A 13,806-nucleotide genomic window follows, 5' to 3' on the forward strand; every position below is an offset into this window, starting at 1 on the left:
AAAAAAGGTCCAAACACGTTCACTGGGGGTGGTTAAACAACCTTTCAAGATAAAAGAAAAAAATAAACACCGCAGTTTTTTACCAACATCTGGTACACCCTTTCCCCCCAATTCTGGGGCTCTATACAATATTTCCCTCCTCAACCTCTCTTGTTTCCCTCCCCATAAAAACTGGAACATAAGCCTCCGAACAACAACTATGCACCTACAAGGGATAGGAAAGGTAGTAGCCAAGAAATTCAAGGTAGATAAAAGTTCTGATTTTATGACCAAGATTTTTCCTGTCATGGTGAGATCTCTGTCACTCCACTGGTAAAGTTTTCTGGTAATAATAGGGATTTTGTTTTCCCAATTAATTACCTCCATCCCCTGTCCAAAAAACACACCCAGAATTTGTATTCTGTCCTTCTGCAGTCGAAGCCCATGCTCCATTCTGGACTCTCTCCAATATGGTAATAGAGCTCACTTTTTTCTTTGTTAATCTGTACACTAGAGGCCAAAGAAAATTGGTCACAAGTCTGCAGTGCTTTCTCTACCGAGACATTATCAACAAGCAATAGGGTAACATCATCCATATAGAGGGTCAATTTGACCTCCCTGCCTCCACTACCAGGCACAGGAAATCCCCTAATCGCCCAATTCTGACGAAGGGCACAAACAAGTGGCTCCATTGCTAAAACAAAAAGCAGCGGCGATAGTGGGCAGCCCTGTCTAACTCCTGAAGTGATATTAAATGGCTCGGATTTAAAACCATTTACTAAGACTCTACTTTTACTGCCAGTGTACAACAAATCTACCCAAGCTCTAAAAACTGGGCCCAAATTTATTTTCATAAGAACAGATTTTAAAAACTCATGATTTAGACGGTCAAATGCTTTCTCAAAATCTAAGGCTAAAATACAAAGGGGGAGAGAACGTTCCTCTGAAAACAAGCACACATCTCTTAGCAGGGACATATTATCTGCCATTAAGCGGCCTGGAACCCCACAAGATTGTTCTGTGCCTAGCACTGTGGCCACAACTGGCTGTAAACGCAAGAAGAGGGCCTTGGACAAGATTTTTGTGTCCACTCCTAACAAACTGAGAGGCCTCCAATTTGTTATGTCTTGCTTATTACCCTTTTTATGAAGGAGAGAGATAACACCTTCTCTTAAGGAGTCAGGGAGCAGACCTTTTTGATGTCATTGAAGATTTGGAGTAGTGGGTTACAAAGCAGATCCCAAAAGGCACAATAAAACTCTTTCGGGAGGCCATCAGCACCTGGAGATTTATCATTTTGCATACTCTCTACCGCCTTCCTCAGCTCCTCAACTGTGAGCTCTTTCTCCAAGCTGTCCCTGTCCACCTTACTCAAAGTTTGTTCTATTTTAGATAAAAAGGGGGAAACAGAATCCTTTTCTACTTGTGAGGGGCTGTATAACTTGGTGTAAAATGCCTCAACATAGGAGAGCATATCCCTGGAATCTGCCATTTCTCTCTGTTCTTCATCCACTATACTCTCCATAATGGTTTTTGAGCGGGCCACCTTCCTAAAAAAGAAACGGGTACACTTTTCATTTTCTTCTAGGAATTGTACTCTGCTCCTTAACAAGGTACCTCGGCTTCTCTCTTCAGCAATCCTCTTCATATCTTTCTTTAGATTAGCGATATCCACGGCAACATCAAAGCCGCTATGCAGCATGGTGTAATAACGCTGTAATTTTCCCTGTTTTCTGGCTAAAAAGGCTCTCTGTCTAGCTGCAACCTTACGCCCCTCCGCAATAAAAAAGGCCTTGGTTCTCCCTTTTACCTCCTCCCACCATTCTCCCATTGTCCCATATAAAAATTGTAAGGATGACCACTGGGTTAATTTTTCCTTGTAACGATCTACTATTTTAGGGTTTTCTAATAATTTTAGGTTTAATTTCCAAATACCCGGGCCAAAAGCAGCACCCCCCTGGAATCTCACTTGACAATCCAATGCCTGGTGGTCAGTAAAACATGCTGGCCGAAGAGAGGCATCAATGATATGGACCCTTACTGACGCAAATACAAAATCAATTCGGGAGCTAGTACTGCGTCCCGACCACGTAAACCCTGGGGAGCTGGGGTGTTTACTTCTATATGCGTCAACTAGTTTAAAATCTTTCAATATGTCAATTAATAAGTGGGAGCTAGAATCTAATTTTACTGCAGATATGGACTGCCGATCTTTTCTGTCCAAAATACAGTTAAAATCCCCTCCCACAATGACATCCCTCCCACACAACAACAGGGGAGACAAGGCCCTAAAAAGATCACCCCGGCCCGTCACATCTGTAGGGCAATAAACATTAATTAACCTGATTAAATTTCCTCTCAATACAATGTACACGCACAGCAATCTCCCATCGATCACCCTCTGTACCCTTTCAATGTTGGGGGTCCCCCCTTTAAAGAGTATGGCAACCCCTGAAGCCCTATTGTTATTATCCCCAGATCACACAGAAATCCCCCCTGTCCACATGTCCTCAAACTTCTTATATTTATCTTGATAAGTCAGGCCACATTCTTGCAACATGAACACATCCCCTCTGCCCTGGAGAAAGAAATCAAAGACAGCCTGGCACTTGACTCCGTCATTAATCCCCCGAGTGTTTAAGGAGACTATATTCAGAGACATAAGCAGAAAATAAAAGATTATCTTAGCCATAGACATAGTCTAACATGTACCTTCAATTACTGCCCTTCTTTTCTTCTTTTTCTTTTTTAGAGAGGCTTGCCACTGCTTCTCTGTGGATGCCAGCTCTCTTCACTGTCTGTAAAATCTTCGGTCTCCCTCCTGTGAGAGGAGAGAGGAGAGGGTTTTCTTTTCTTAGTGTCCTGACGGAGGGCGTTCTGAGAGGGCCAAGGCAGGGGGCTCACATCTACGTGAGCTCTGGGCTCCATATTTTCATCTCCTTTGTTGGTGGAATCATCAAGCTCAATGGCACTGGAAGATGGAAGGTTACTGAAATCAATTCCCAGGCCAGAACCTCTACAGAGTGTGTCCATGAAGTCTTGTACTAGGGTCTGAGTGTCCACCTGCTGTGTGGAATCCCAGTCTTGTTGACCCTGGCCAAGGGGTAAAGAGAACAAGTCCTTGGTATTCTCCAGACTAGTCACTGCACTTGATTCTGTTTCACCTTGTTTGGGGGCTACTAACAGGTGAAGGTCAGGCGGAGGTTCAAGATCAGCAGGATGTTGTGCTGTAGGTGTTATCTGGTCTAGTTGTGCACTCTTTGAGGGCTGTTGCTGCTGTACTCCATCCGCAAGCTGTAGTAAAGGCAGTTCTGGGTCTGCATTCATTAAAAATGTTGCAGAAAGTGTGCCAATTGCTGAAAAAGGCTTGGCTAGGTCTGCGTTTTCTTCAGGCTGTTCTAGTTGGAGTTCATCTACAGGTAATATAGCCCGTTTACCAACAGAGGGCAAAATGTTTGCAGACTGAAAGGAGGTTTGGGGCATTGGCTCAGGTGCTTGGGGGAGATTTATTTGAACGACCTCCTGGTCTGGCTCGTCACTATTTGATTCAACTGTTATTCCCCTTCTTTTAACAGGCTTGTGCATTTCAACCATAATGTTAGATTTAACTTTGTTAGCATAGGCATAGGGGCAATTTTTAAACACATGCTCTTGAGAGCTGCACAGATTACATTTTAAAGGTTTCGTGCAATTTGAGGCCAAGTGACCCTTCTCTCCGCATATTTTGCAACTCACTATGGTACAAGTTGCTGCAAAATGTCCTACAGTTCCACAGCGTCGACAAACTTTCGGTTGCCCCAAATAAAACACATAACCCCGACATGCTCCGATCTGAATGGTCGATGGTAAATGACACAAGCCTCCATTCACAGTGTCTTTATTCAGTCTCACTTGAAACCTATAAGCCCCGGTTTTAACTCCATCAGCATCTCTCACACTGCTCCCATGGTATACAGAGCAGTATTGAGCAAGCCAAGTATAAATATCCTCCATTTTTGCCAGCTCAGAAAACATAAGCACATTAATAGTTTTTCTCTCTCTTACAGTCAATGGAACAATACTAATTTTTTTCAAATACTGGGACGACTTGTTTTTTCTGTTCAAACAAATCAATGCACTTCTCAAATAGAGGGTATGTCGTAAAAACCACTTCAAAGGCTTTCTGACCTGTTAAGACAAAAATGTAGTCCAGATGCAGTCCAAAGCTGATGCCCCGCGATGTTATTGGTGTGATTTTGCACATTGATGAAGCTGCAGGTACAGAGGAAACACGCTGACACTGAGTTTGTGGAAACTGTTCAGTAAGGTATGGGTGCCAGTGTTGTAGTCGTGTTTATATACACATGTATGAGTTTTGCTTAAGAAACTGGCTGTGACTGCACTGTAACATATATCTGTAATTTTACATGAGAAAATACTGTATTTGCTCACGGAAATATTACTGTAATTAAAAATTAAACGGAATATCTGTTATATTACGGGCTAGTGCATTGTGGGATAGCTCGAGGAGTAGGCGGGAAACTTCATTTTCAACACGTAACCAACTTCTGCGGTTTTTGCTGGTAAGACTCTCTCTCTGTGATCAAAATCATCATTTGAAATGTAAAGACATATAAAACACATACTTAAATGATCATGTCTCACTAAATTAACCAGAACATTTTAACGTAGGCGACACATTGATTTAAGTACGAGGTTGTTTCTACGGTATATGCACTTGATATTGAAGCGTATTCAAAATCAAATAATAGTCTAATAAAAAAGGAGTATGTTAAAGTTATTATTAGGATATAGGCTACTTAATTTAAGACTCCTAGCCGTTTTTGCCAAGTCCTTACTTGTTTATTTTTTCAGCCTTTTATAAGCATTCTAGTTATTATTATTATTATTATTATTATTATTATTATTATTATTATTATTATTATTATGTTAGGGTGACTGGGACAGTTAAAAAATACTAAGCAAAATATCTGCACACTATTTTAAAAAAAAGTTTGAATATACATTTCGCCTAGCTCAACTTCAGAAGGTAATCTCTTATTTTTCCTCTATATAAAATAAGTGTTTCTGTAATTACCTTATTTCTAGTAATTACATTTGCTATTTAAGGGTAACTTACCACACAAGGAAAAGTGAACAACAGGTTTGACCACAGACTAGTATAAGGTGCATCTTGTATTCTTTTTGTAATGGCTAGTAAGCTGATTGTTTTAAAAAGTCCGATAATTGTAATGTGGTATATTCAAATAATAATATCATAATCAAATTAAATTAGCCTTATCACATCAACAGGACTGACATTTTTTTATGATGTATTTTAATTAAAAACAAAATTTGGCAAAGGCCAGGACCTCAACAAAACGCTAGTAAGTAGCCTACAGTTTAGTAAAGTGTGATTTTAACAGGTTGTGAAGTTTTGGTCCTGGAGGGCTTAACTACCTAATTTAACTAATTATTTTGTTAATTGTACCATTTTTTAACAGTTAAAGATCAGCCATTGCACACACAATGTTCAGGTGCTCAAAATGTGACTTCAGAAATGCCTCAGTCACTGCTTATATAAGACACTGCAGGCACCATAATAATGTGCATGATGGACAGTTTTTTTGTGGATTTCCAACTTGTGGTAGGTTTTCAGCTTTGAATTCCTTTAATAGTCATGTTACAAGAGTTCACCGTAACAAGAGCAGAAGCATGTTCAAATACACGACGCAATATATCTGTAGCTTTGAAATGCTCCTGGGATTGTTGCGGTAAAGAATGTGGAACCTTTAAAGAGCTTGTAGGTCATTATCATCTGAAGGAGGGCCTACAGGTTATTTGTCCATTCGAGGGATGTGGCAGGAAGGGATGTGACAATTTCGTCCAGTTCTATTTAAGTTTACAGGCAAAACATCTTGTTCCAGCCTCAACGATCACACACATGGTCAGTGAAATGAGAGCTCTCCAGGAAATACAACAGGAGTGCACAATGAACATATTAACACAATGTCTCCATGATGGTGGTGTAACTGACCAAATCATAGAGAATGTGGGGGAAACCATATCTGAACAAAGCCCTGTACAAGCAGCACTTAATCATGGAGTTCTTAGTACCCATCATAAGAGAGTTCAATTATATAGAAAACAAAAATCAATTTCGTGGAGCCGCTACAGATTACTTTGGGTAGGAATGACAAAGGTCACCACAGGCACTTCCATTATGTTCCTTTAAAAGAAAGCTGACAGGTACTGCTTAAAGACACACACACCATGAGTCAGATTTCAAATCCACTCCCTTCCAAGCTAGGTATATTGCAAGATATAAGTGATGGACATGCTGTTAAGTCCAATTAATTGTTTGCTTCTGATCCTCAGGCACTCAAAATTCTGTTGTTTCAAGATGCATTTGAAGTGGCTAATCCACTCGGACCTGCAAATCAAAAGCACAAAGTCCTTGCAGTGTATTAGACCCTGGGAAGTTTGTATCCACAACACCATTCAACTGTAAATCATATACAACTTGCATTGTTGTGTCTGGAAAAGGACTGTAAATATTTTGGTTCTGAGGTTTTTTTAATCGGATGGTTGATGATTTGCATGATCTACAGTTGAGTGGCATATCTGTAGGAAATTAAACATTTAAAGGGACTTTAGCATGCATTCTAGGGGATAATCTTGGATTCCATTACTTTGACGGGTTTACTGAAAACATCAGCTGTTCCACACACTTCTGTAGATATTGTCTGATTGCTAAGCCTGACTTTGTTGCAAACCCTCTTGCTTCTGCAGCCGAGAGGATGCCGGTTACACAGTCGGTTCAGTATTTAGAAAACCACCCTGAGGAAACATTGCACCTGGATATAAAATCTGACAGCATATTTAATAGATTGACATATTTCCATGTGTGTCAGCCAGGTCTGCTTCCATGTCTTGCTCATGACTTGTTTGAGGGTGGGGTTGATACTCTTTGGTTACTAACAGAAAGTGGTTCACATATGCATTGCTGAACAGTAGAATAAAATCATTCCCTGGAGAAGAGTGTCAATAAACCTAATGTAGTGCAGAGTAAAGGAGAGAAGCTCGGGGGTCATGCAGCTGAAAACTGGTGGCTGCTCAGGTTCATGCCTATTTTGCTATGGGATAAAATCTCAGATGCCAAGGATGAGGTATGGCAATGGTCATTGCTTCTCAGGGAAATGGCGGAATTCATTTGTGCTCCAAAAATAGCAGAATCACAGGTTGCATACAGTGCATCCAACAAGTATTCACAGCACTCTCCTTTTCACATCCTTATTCCAGAATGGATTAAAATTATTTTCCTAAAAATTCTACAAACCATACCCCATAATGAAAACATGAAAGGTTGTTTGAAATCTTTGCAAATTTATTACAAATAAAAAACATGTACACAAGTATTCAGTCTCTTGGCCACAAGTATTTGGTAGAGGACTTTGATATCTGCTGCTAGAAGAATGCTGACCATCACCAATCAACAAACTCAGGCCTGTTCATTATTATGCATGTGCTAAATCTATTTTGTACAACTATTTTAACAGGAGGTAAACACTGCAAGGCACTTGCAACACCTAAACCCTCCCCCAGGATTAGCCTCCTATCCCAGTGCCAGTGGGGGGCCACCAAGCACACAGCCTGATCCATGGAGGCATTCATGCAGAGAGCACTGCCAGTCCAACACAAACCTGCTAAAAGCAATGCACTGGTGGGTTTGACCACCACAGCACTGCACCCAAGCAGAGCTTTGTGCACAGGCAACAGGAAATTAGGAAACTGAGCACTTTTAAAAGTTTGGCATTTTATTTAAAGATCAAAAACATTAGTCTTGAACAAGTCCTCTACAGCTCTGGCTCTAGTTCTCCAGTCACGCTCTAGAGGGGCACAATACAAGGTGTCCAGCAGCTCCCAGACACCCCTCAGGAGCCAGAGCAGTGATCGTGCAGGTGTGGGGAAAGAGCACATCACCTGGAGACGAGAAATGAACAGGTATGAGAATCAGTCTGCTCCAGAGCTCTGGTGTAATGGTAGCAGTGGACTTCATGGGAAAGGAGACTACGTCCACATTATGGCAAGTGAAATGGAAAATGGACAATAGACTAAGCCCCACCCATCTCATGAACTCCAGTCCCACCCCTTGGTCCCATCAGACAGTTGGAGCCCCAACAACTCATCCCCCTGCAGCTCCGGTGGCCCCAGTGGGTTCACCTTTGCAGGTTCTGGTGCCGGTCCGGAGCGTAAGACATGTGTGGGTTTCATCACAGGGACCGAGACGGGAGTGGCCCATAACAAACCAGAGTCAGAACCTCACCTGTGAGCTGAGCTGTGGACTGAAGAGGATGCAGTCCCCGGGGGCTCAAACATCAACTGGCGGTGAGGACAGACCTGCAGTGAAGGAGGAAGAGAGCACAACTGTCTAGAGGGGAATTGGAATTTGTTTTAACTTCTTTACAATGTTAATAAACAGTATTCTTTACAATGTTCCATCCCATTCCTGGGGTGGTATCTGTACACAGTTGTAAAAGCTTTGTCAACATTGGAGTGGCCCTAGGGTCTGTGGGGTCAGAGTGGTACCAGTCAGTCACCAGACAGTCAGACTGGGGCGGTAACATGAGAGTCATCATTCCGCAGACACTGGGGGTGGGGGGTAAAATCCTTCACAGGCAGAGGTGCAGGGGAAAGTCTCACCTTTCAGGCAGGTGACATGCTCAGTCATCCACATCCAGAAACCAGACCGATCACTGATGCACTTCTGGAATACAGGGGAGGAGAAACATGAGCACAAGACACACAAGACAAGACACACAAGACAAGACACACAAGACAAGACACACAAGACAAGACACACAAGACAAGACACACAAGACAAGACACACAAGACAAGACACACAAGACAAGACACACAAGACAAGACACACAAGACAAGACACACAAGACAAGACACACAAGACAAGACACACAAGACAAGACACACAAGACAAGACACACAAGACAAGACACACAAGACAAGACACACAAGACAAGACACACAAGACAAGACACACAAGACAAGACACACAAGACAAGACACACAAGACAAGACACACAAGACAAGACACACAAGACAAGACACACAAGACAAGACACACAAGACAAGACACACAAGACAAGACACACAAGACAAGACACACAAGACAAGACACACAAGACAAGACACACAAGACAAGACACACAAGACAAGACACACAAGACAAGACACACAAGACAAGACACACAAGACAAGACACACAAGACACACAAGACACACAAGACACACAAGACAAGACACACAAGACAAGACACACAAGACAAGACACACAAGACAAGACACACAAGACAAGACACACAAGACAAGACACACAAGACAAGACACACGTGGTCAGAGAGTACCTATCAGTCACAGAAATCAGACTGGGGCGGTAAAACAGGATCATCCCTCCACAAGACTATTTGGACAAGCATTTATACAAAAACTGAGGAAAGACCAGGACTTACCACACTAAATTTCAGACATCCTCATCAGCTCAGACATGCAGCTAGAGGGTCCAGGTCTGCTTGTCTGCTCTTGCAAGTCCTGCCAGGGCAGAGAAAAGAACAGAACTGAATAGTGGGTCTCTGATCGGTCCCTCAGAAACAGCCCACCTGGTATAACCCCCACCCCCTCGGGGTCTGTGTGACAGAGGGTCAGAGAGTACCAGTCAGTCATGAGTATATCAGACTGGGGCGGTAAAAAAGGATCTTCACTCCCAAGGCCACACAGACCTGGACTGCTCCACCCCAAACGATGCTGCAGGCAAGGGATGGAAAGTGTCGAAGATCATACCTGCTAATGGGGACAGCAACCTCCAGGACAGCCAGCATCAGGCTCAGCCTCCCTGAGAAGAGGGAAAGAGAAGATAGTTAAAATTCACCCTGGAAAGATTATCCAAGTGGCAACATATCCCAGTATGGTCACACTGGGATGAAGACCCTGGGCTCTGCACGATCAGTTATTTTATCTCTCAGCACGAGTTCTAAGACGAACGAGATTCCAATAGAAAAATCATCATGTGTGCAGAGCCCCCTCACCCACTGCCGTTTGTAGAGAGCCCCACAAGTTCAGGCTCAAGCAATTCTACCTAGCCCCCAGACCACAATACAATCCACCCCCACACAAGACCCATGCACTCTCTCGGGTACTAGTTGGTGAACTTACCATCACAAAGCCACCCTCCTGCAGTACCATGAAAGTCCACCAGGGCAGAGAGCTAGGCAGGAGAGAGGAGAAGATTAGCCTGTTGCTGTGCAGGGTGGGGTTGGACTGCACCACACCCTCACTAGCACTTAGTCTCAGAAGTTCAAGCCTTTTCACAGCAATTCAAAGTGAGCTAGTTAGCTTCATCACTGGACTGTGCACCCCCCCCTCCCCAAAAGAAATACTGCCATGAACTGTACAAGATGGCACCAACCCCCATAAAGTGGTGAACTTGGTCGAGACTCACCACATGCACTGGGTAACTACAGCAGCAGCAGACCAGGTAGTGCTGGACCTGAGGGCATCAACAAGGATCCATTAGTTACAAGCACTTCCATAGACATTACAAATAAAAGCCAAAAACAGTCACCCCCCCCCCCCAACCATGTCTCCAGTCTGATCAGTGCTTTGGTGACTTTAAGTTGCCATGAGACAAATCTGCCGTCCACAAGAGTAATGGGCCAAGACCCAGATCATCCTTTCAAACTGGACATGGAGCAGAAACAAGCACACCCCCTCCTTCAAACAGAAACCCCAACCCAGAGGCTCTAAGGGGGAGGTTCCTCCAATTTAACTTTAAAAACTGGATCAACCAAGGTCTGCCAGCCTACCTGCTCTATTCACATGGAATCAACACCTGCAGCATCAGGACCCCTCAAGGCACAGTCACCCCAGGAGAATGCCTGTGTAAAAAGCAAATCCAGTTTAGCTCAGAATACCATTACCACAGTACCATTCCCAGGTTAACAACTATCTCCCCCCCCCCACCCCAGGACTGGAGTGTCAGATGCCATTGTTTCAGATTAAATTATATGCATCAGAGATCAGGCATATGCTTGTCTTTGGTATAAATTCATCATCAACGCTTCACACTCCATCCCATCCTAAAAGCTGCCCAATAGAGAGCGCTCCAGTACCTGCCAGAGGCACCGCCATCTGGGACAGCAGCAGGACAACCCAGGACCAGAGCTGTGGGGAAAAGGCACAATTACTATAAAGAACATTATACACAGGCAACAGGGATCGGCCCTGTAGGGCGACTCCCCTCTGCAGGACTGCTCAGAATCTGGTAAAGGAGTTTCTTCAAGAGCAGATTCAGCAAGAGAGAGTTCAGTGTTCATCAGCGCAGCACTGCAGGGACCTGCCCACCCAACACCTCTAGCACATGCACTCCCGCTTTCTTAAGAACTGCAGTAATTATTGCTTAGCAGACGCCCTTATCCTGGGCGCCTTACAAGATCAGTGCAATATAAAGTGCAAAAATACAGTGAACCCCATTCACATTAGTAATGCACTGCTTTCACAATCTGGAGTGGAGATGTGCGGTTAATCAATTTCCTCCAAATTTGGATTAAGTCCGCTTTAATAGTCTTCATTTTACTGCATTAGGCCTTAATTATGTATGAGTCACGTTTGCATGACTTTCGAGACGTAAACCACGGTAGTCCATGCCCGAGATTGCAGTGCATGAAGGGATTAAAGTATCAAGTGTTAGGGAAAATATATTTACCCGATATCATGGTCCCGCCTTCACAACGCTGTAAAAAGACGAAAGTAGATGTTAGGAGTCGTGCATCGTAAAATATAATGCAATACAATCTAGCACATGCGCGCTGTATGCACTCGCGGAACGCTGCACATGCGCACTACAGGCCGCGCACGTGGGAACGCGGCGGTGCCATCGCGCGCGCACACCGCACACCACGCGGCTGCGCACTGCGGGTCCCCAGTCAGAAATAATAACTTCCAGTCACAGCGGTTCAGAACAGGTCTGTGAAAAGTTCTCATCATTGAGGAGCCGGATTAAAGCCTAGCGATAGTCATTAACATCTTTAATTGTGGGTACTTCCCCCAAGACAGCGAAAATTAAGCCAATAGGCGTTCCCTCAACAGGAACCGAGATTCTTAGAGAAAATGCAATCTACTATGAATCCATAAACTCATACTAAATGAAGTTTTACAGTTGTGCATTATAACAGTCTCAAGTTCCCTTTGTTTAATAAACACATAACCATCAAGCTTGCACTACACAACCACCACATCCAGTAACACTCACCAGAGAGCCGGACCCGAACAAAATGACCGAGCGCCTCTCAGCGCCGCTTTTTATAACCAGGTTGAAACACACAAACAGGAACCGGAAACTCTCATGAAATTAAAAATAATTATTATCCTGAAACTGTATTCTTTTTAATTTTAAACAGTCGGATACATAACACAAATACTTAAAAAATATAAATTACGTGGTTTAAACTTTAATCTGCCGTAAAATGACAAAACGTTTGGCTTTTCCCTGATTTTACATCACTTCCGTTGACCCCTGGTATGTGTTTATGCAAATGAATCACAGCGTAGGGATTCTGGGATAGCATGTTCCTCTTATAAATTTAAAATCAAACTGTTTATTGATTTACCTTCAGACAAACATCACGACAAGAATTGTTGACAGTTGAAAAACACAGCTGATTGCGAGACAAAAAAAAAATGTCTGCCCTCCCACCCTGGACCCACTCGCTCTGTCCGGAGACGGGACTCTGTGAGCGCGGAGGGCTCGGTATCGCTTCTCGGCCTTTTGGCTAAGATCAAGTGTAGTATCTGTTCTTATCAGTTTAATATCTGATACGTCCCCTATATGGGGACCATATATTAAATTGATTTTTGGCGCAGGGAGATGGGATAGGGGCTTGCTCCGCCCACTCCACGCATCGGCCTGGTATTGCAGTGTCTCCAGGAACGGTGCACCCCCCGGGGAACGAGCTGGTTTAACGACAGACTGACAGCGGGACAGAGGAGAGGTGTATTTCAGTGGAATTAAAGTTTTTCCATTTGTGGGTCACAGTATAGATGGGTGTGATCGGGACTGGATATCTATATATATATGCGCGCATATATTCCTCCAGAAATGTTATTGCTATCTTGTGGTCTTACAGGAAAGGGATCAGAATACACTCACTTTCACACACACATACATACATACACACTCACTCACTCTTTCACACACACATACATACACACTCACTCTTTCACACACACATACATACACACTCACTCTTTCACACACACATACATACATACACACTCACTCACTCTTTCACACACACATACATACACACTCACTCTTTCACACACACATACATCCATACACACTCACTCACTCTTTCACACACACATACATACACACTCACTCTTTCACACACACATACATCCATACACACTCACTCACTCTTTCACACACACATACATACACACTCACTCTTTCACACACACATACATCCATACACACTCACTCACTCTTTCACACACACATACATACACACTCACTCACTCTTTCACACATACATACTCACTCACTCTGGCATCACAGCATGTATGAATCTTTAGACGGACACAATCAAGACATAATTGAAAATAAGAATCCTGAAATCAGGTTTGCAGACAGATCACACAGAAACCAAACCATTTCAAAAATAAGCAATTTCCTTTAATGTTTTCTTCTGTTCACCTCCCACACTGCTACTGTTCTAACTGCTGGGGTCGATATAATAACGGCATCGTCACGGTCACTATGCTGCACAATATTC

General features: G+C 43.3%; 1 long non-coding RNA gene, 6 other non-coding genes and 1 pseudogene across 9 annotated transcripts; 1 reads left to right on the plus strand and 7 right to left on the minus strand.

The window, feature by feature from the left end:
* Window positions 1–7,754: 7,754 nt before the first annotated feature.
* LOC136764749 (uncharacterized) lies at window positions 7,755–12,321 on the minus strand. 3 transcript variants are annotated; one of them, XR_010821232.1, is made up of 11 exons: window positions 12,282–12,321; window positions 11,736–11,763; window positions 11,143–11,194; window positions 10,837–10,908; window positions 10,473–10,520; window positions 10,187–10,238; window positions 9,815–9,866; window positions 9,487–9,527; window positions 8,662–8,725; window positions 8,285–8,358; window positions 7,755–7,941 (listed from the first exon to the last, which is right to left on the minus strand). It is a non-coding gene; the product is annotated as an uncharacterized LOC136764749 (long non-coding RNA). The 3 variants fall into 3 exon arrangements; XR_010821231.1 differs by having other exon boundaries at window positions 9,487–9,565; XR_010821233.1 differs by lacking the exon at window positions 9,487–9,527.
* On the minus strand, window positions 8,114–8,240 carry LOC136765519 (small nucleolar RNA SNORD22). The gene has a single exon (XR_010821706.1). It is a non-coding gene; the product is annotated as a small nucleolar RNA SNORD22 (small nucleolar RNA).
* Window positions 8,530–8,604, minus strand: LOC136765518 (uncharacterized; annotated as a pseudogene).
* On the minus strand, window positions 9,365–9,435 carry LOC136765505 (small nucleolar RNA SNORD31). Its single transcript, XR_010821694.1, has one exon. It is a non-coding gene; the product is annotated as a small nucleolar RNA SNORD31 (small nucleolar RNA).
* LOC136765517 (small nucleolar RNA SNORD31) lies at window positions 9,670–9,742 on the minus strand. Its single transcript, XR_010821705.1, has one exon. It is a non-coding gene; the product is annotated as a small nucleolar RNA SNORD31 (small nucleolar RNA).
* LOC136765504 (small nucleolar RNA SNORD30) lies at window positions 9,972–10,044 on the minus strand. The gene has a single exon (XR_010821693.1). It is a non-coding gene; the product is annotated as a small nucleolar RNA SNORD30 (small nucleolar RNA).
* Window positions 10,316–10,381, minus strand: LOC136765489 (small nucleolar RNA SNORD29). The gene has a single exon (XR_010821679.1). It is a non-coding gene; the product is annotated as a small nucleolar RNA SNORD29 (small nucleolar RNA).
* Window positions 12,322–12,781: 460 nt separating the features above from the next.
* On the plus strand, window positions 12,782–12,972 carry LOC136765136 (U2 spliceosomal RNA). Its single transcript, XR_010821338.1, has one exon. It is a non-coding gene; the product is annotated as a U2 spliceosomal RNA (small nuclear RNA).
* Window positions 12,973–13,806: the final 834 nt, after the last annotated feature.

The sequence above is a fragment of the Amia ocellicauda genome, chromosome 12, assembly GCF_036373705.1.
Source record: "Amia ocellicauda isolate fAmiCal2 chromosome 12, fAmiCal2.hap1, whole genome shotgun sequence".
NCBI lineage: Eukaryota > Metazoa > Chordata > Actinopteri > Amiiformes > Amiidae > Amia > Amia ocellicauda.